This window comes from Papio anubis, chromosome 6, assembly GCF_008728515.1.
Source record: "Papio anubis isolate 15944 chromosome 6, Panubis1.0, whole genome shotgun sequence".
Taxonomy (NCBI): domain Eukaryota; kingdom Metazoa; phylum Chordata; class Mammalia; order Primates; family Cercopithecidae; genus Papio; species Papio anubis.
Genome location: NC_044981.1, coordinates 82610055 through 82615597, shown reverse-complemented (window position 1 = coordinate 82615597; position 5543 = coordinate 82610055).

The window sequence follows — 5543 nt, the reverse complement described above, 5'->3', positions numbered from 1 at the left end:
AGCAGAGTGTCTAAATCCTCTCTCTGTAAATGAACCTAACTTTTGCCAAATAGTGTCTACATGATGTCAGTGGAAATAAGGCCCCTAAAGCTAAAATATGCAAGTTTTATTTTTATTTTTTTTAAGACAGGGTCTCATTCTGTTGCTGTTGTGGTTTGACTGTGTCCCTACCCAAATCTCATCTTGAATTGTAGTTCCTGTAATTCCCACGTGTTGTGGGAGGGACCCAGTGGGAGATAACTGAATCATGGGGGCCATTTCCCCCATACTGTTCTCATGGTAGTGAATAAGTCTCACAAGATCTGAGAGCTCTATAAGGGAAACCCCTTTTACTTGGTTCTCAATTCTCTCTTGTCTGCTGCCATGCACAATGTGCTTTTTACCGTTCATCTTCCACCATGATTGTGAGGTCTCCCAGCTACGTGGAACTGTGAGTCAATTAAACCTCTTTTTCTTTATAAATTATCATCTCAGGTAAGTCTTTATCAGCAGCATGAAAATGGACTAATACAGTAAATTGTGCTAGGTAGTGGGGTACTGCTATAAAGATACCCAAAAATGTGGAAGCAACTTTGGAACTGGGGAACAGGCAGAGGTTGGAATAGTTTGGAGGACTCGGAAGAAGATAGGAAAATGTGGGAATGTTTGGAACTTCCTAGACACTTGTTGAATGGCTTTAATCAAAATGCTGATAATGATATGGACGATGAAATCAAGGCTGAGATGGTCTCAAATAGAGATAAGGAACTTGTTGGGAACTGGAGTAAAACTATGTTTTAGCAAAGAGACTGGTGGCATTGTGCCCCTGCCCTAGAGATCTGTGGAACTCTGAACTTGAGGGAGATAATTTAGGGTATCTGGCAGAATTTCTAAGCAGCAAAGCATTCAAGAGGTGACTTGGGTGCTGTTAAAAGCATTCAGTTTTAAAAGGGAAACAGCATAAAAGTTTGAAAAATTTGCAGCCTGACAATGAGATAGAAAAGAAAACCCATTTTCTGAGAAGAAATTCAAGCATGCTGCAGAAATTTGCATAAATAACAAGGAACCAAATGTTAATCACCAGGACAACAGGAAAAATGTCTACAGGGCATGTCTCTAGAGATCTTTGCGGAGCCCCTCCCATCACAGGCCCGGAGTTCTAGGAGGAATAAATCATTTTGTGGTCTGGGCCCAGGGATCCCCCTGCTCTGTGCAGCCTAGGGACTTGGTGCCCTGCTTCCCAGCCACTCCAACCATGGCTAAAAGGGGCCAAGGTATACCTCAGGGCATGGCTTCAGAGGATGCAAGCCCCAAGCCCTGGCAGCTTTCACATGGTGTTGAGTCTGCGGGTGCACAGAAGTCAAGAATTGAGGTTTGGGAACCTCCACTTAGATTTCAGAGGATGTGTGGAGATGCCTGGATGTCCAGGCAGAAGTTTGCTGCAAGGGCAGGGCCCTCAGGGAGAACCTCTGCTAGGGCAGTGCAGAAGGGAAATGTGGAGTTGAAAGCCCCCCACACAGAGTCCCCACTGGGGCACTGCCAGTGGAGCTGTGAGAAGAGGGCCACCATCCTCCAGACCCCAGAATGGTAAATCCGACAACTTGCATTGTGCACCTGAAAAAGCTGCAGATGCTCAACAGCAGCCTATGAAAGCAGCTAGGAGGGTGGTTATACCCTGCAAAGCCACAGGGGCTGAACTGACAAAGGCCGTGGGAGCCCACCTCTTGTACCAGTGTGACCTGGATGTGAGACATGCAGTCAAAGATGATTTTGGAGCTTTAAGATTTGACTGCCACACTGGATTCTGGACTTGCATGGAGCCTATAGCCCCTTTGTTTTGGCCAATTTCTCCCAATTGGAATGGCTGTATTTACCCAATGCCTGTACCCCCATTGTATCTAGGAATTAACTTGCTTCTGCTTTTATGGGCTCAGGTGGAATGGACTTGCCTTGTCTCAGATGAGATTTTAGACTGTGGACTTTTGAGTTAATGCTGAAATAAGACATTGGGGTACTGTTGGGAAGGCATGATTGGTTTTGAAATGTGAGGACATGAGATTTGGGAGGGGCCAGGAGCAGAATGATATGATTTGGCTGTGTCCCCACCCAAGTCTCATCTTGAATTGTAGCTCCCATAATTCCCACATATTGTGGGAGGCATCTGGTGGGAGATAATTGAATCACGGGGGTGGTTTCCCCTATACTGTTCTCATGGTAGTGAATAAGTCTCATGAGATCTGACAGTTTTATAATGGAAACCCCTTTTACTTGGTTCCCAATTCTTATCTGCTGTCATATAAGATGTGTCTTTTGCCTTCTGCTATGATTGTAAGGCCTCCCCAGTCACGTGGAACTGTGAGTGCATGAAACCTCTTTTTCTTTATAAATTACCCAGTCTTGGGTATGTCTTTATCAGCAGTGTGAAAACAGACTAATTATAGTTTTTCAAGCTGGAGTGCAGTGGCAGGATCACAGCTCACTGCAGCCTCAACCTCCCAGGCTCAATCAATCCTCCCACCTCAGCCTCTTGAGTAGCTGGGACTACAGGTGCACACCACCACACTCAGCTTGTTTTTTGTACTTTTTGTAAAGAAAGGGTTTCACCGTGTTGTCCAGGCTAGTCTTGAACTCCTGGGCTCAAGTGATCTGCCCACCTCAGACTCCTAAAGCGCTGGGATTACAGGCGTGAGCCACTATGCCTGGCCTAAAACACACAAGCCTTAAATAAGTCAGATGAAATCAGAGTTGGAGAAAGAAACTATCAGAGTGACTTCTTGGTGATATAAAAGTCCAGTGATTACTAAACTGCCCAACTCCTTGTGCTTTGTGATTAGGATGGAGGCTTCTCCATCTGTCCGAGTGGTGCTATACATCTGTTTCGTAGCGCACAAGTTCCTTTACTGCAAAAAGAAAGTTCATGTCTTGGTAGCATAAATTCCAGAAAATTAAACTGCAGTAATTTCTTAAGAGTCCTCAGTCTTAGAGGCCTTCCCAGATGGCCTCCAGGAGTTAACACAGCTTCCTAATTACCAGAAACCATGTGAACTGCATGCACTCTTACTGTACAGGTAGCATCTAAGACAACTAAGATAAATGGACTTCTTTAAGTTCTCTTTAAAGTAACTCTGCAAAATGTTTACAACTTTAATAATTTATATGGGGCATAGTATCTAAGGTCTATAATGGCCTCTCTAGGTATTGTACTCAAAGGAGAGTTATTATTGTTCTCTGTCAAATTATGCTAAAAATTGGTTCACTCGGGGAATTTTTTTTTTTTTTTTTTGAGACGGAGTCTTGCTCTGTCACCTGGGCTGGAGTGCAGTGGCGCGATCTCAGCTCACTGCAACCTGCGCCTCCTGGGTTCACGCCATTCTCCTGCCTCGGCCTCCTGAGTAGCTGGGACTACAGGCACCCACTAATTTTTTAAATATTTTTAATAGAGATGAGGTTTCACCGTGTTAGCCAGGATGGTGTCAATCTCCCGACCTTGTGATCCACCTGCCTCGGCTTCCCAGAGTGCTGGGATTACAGGTATGAGCCACTGTGCCCAGCCCACTCGGGGAATCTTTTTAAAAATAGTCTGACTTAATCTCTGTCTCAGTCAAGTTTCACTTGAAAATCAGGCATGAGGGTCCCAATGAAATTTCAAAAATATAACTCATTTTCAATTTTCACTTGACTTTGCTATTTCACTTGACTTTGCTATTTCACTTGACTTTGCTACAGGCAATTAGTCTCTCTCCAGAACCCTGAGGGCAAATCTGTCTTTCCTGACATTAGGATGGTGGGAGGGAGCTACAGAGTGTACCCCTCCACACATTTACCCGTGAGGCTTGGCATCAGGAGAGTACATCCAGCATGTTCAGGGAAGGGCATCCAGTTCTGCTCCCCATCATTCTTGGCTCCCTGCTCATGTCTGCTGGAAGGGTTAGGGTTCTGAAACCACTTTTGCAAAACTTATGACAGTGAGAGAAATCTAACATAGCAGACTCCATCTTGCTTCTAACCTCACAAGCTTATTGCCCTTGCTCATTCCTGAGTGTAGGCCAAGCTAACCATGGGAGGAATTTATTGTTTAACATTAAAGCAAGGAAGATAATTGCCCCTTCCCAAAACTACCCTCCTCCTAGTTCAGGCACTAAAACCACCTTTGCAAAATGAATGAAAGGCCAAAATGTTAGAATTATGGGAGGAGCCTGAATTCTGCTAAGACGTATGCATAGTTCAGTGATAACCAGCCATGTTCCCTAGCTTGCTTACTACTCAGGAGTCATGTAGCCAGAGGTCACAAGAGTTGTAACTTTCTCAATTGTTCCTACAGATAATATCTCTATTGTAAAACCTAAGATTGTTGTTTGAGATCTTTTTCAGACATTTGCATTCTGATGAACTGACACCACTTGGACCCATGACTCATACCAAGGAAATGAATCAACTGGTCCTGTAACTCCCACCCAGAAGCTGACTCGGTGTGCGAAGACAGTTCCAGCACTCCTGTGATTTCATCCCCAACCAATCAGTAGCACCCATTCCCCAGCCCCCTGTCTGCCAAATTATCCTTTAAAAACCTTACCCTCTGAGTTCTCAGGGAAGTGGATTTGAGAAATATCTCCCACCTTTTTTTCTTTTACAACTGGCAAATATAAGTGAGTCTGTAGCCATACCAGACCAATCTGACCCAACTTTTATGTAACAAAGTAGTACATTGTTTTCCAGTTGCCATGGACCCTCAGGTCATGTAACCTGAGCATGCCCAGATGGACCAAGTGTTCAAACACAGAGGGAACTAATTGCTCAGACTCAGGAGTGGGAACTGAATTAAAGAAGTGGACATTGCATGGCAGGATCCAGAATCCAACTGGAGTGAGCTTTGACATCACCCCATGGCAGGATCCAGTTAGATCATGCCTTCCGACATCCCCTCATTACAAGATCCAATCAGATCATGCCTTATTACCCTATGCTTATAAAACCCGACCCAGCCCCCTACTCAGGGAGACACTGCTTTGGGGACTATCCCTGGTGTTCTCCTTACTCCTTATAAATAATAAAATCCCCTTGCTAAATCTTCCTTGGTTGTGGTCATTGGGTTGACACCCACCAAGTGACCAAACCTGCCTGTTGTGTGGGCAATAAGTCCTTCCTGAATTACTTTATATGGGAGTCCCAGCATTTAAATTTTATCCTACTGTATGTGAGAGAAATTGCTTTTTTAAATTCACAATGCTACTGCATTCACCAAATGATAATCTCTCTACTGGAACTTAGCACACCTGCCCAAAACAGGAAAAACCTAAGGACACTTCCTTTACTTGTTTTCTATGGCAATAAATACTGAAATAATTAATTATATGTCTGATGTAGAAATGAATAAAGACAGATACAGAAGCGTGTTTAGGCTTCATCCAAGAAACCTTTCCCCTCTTAATCAGTTTGCTCCCTCTCACAGTTTTTTCTTCTCAGACTTGGCTCACTATAATCTGGAATGTACTTTTTAATATTTTGGTTTTCCATGAAAAATCTTACAGCCCAATAGTACCCTGCACAAGGCTGGGAAATCAATA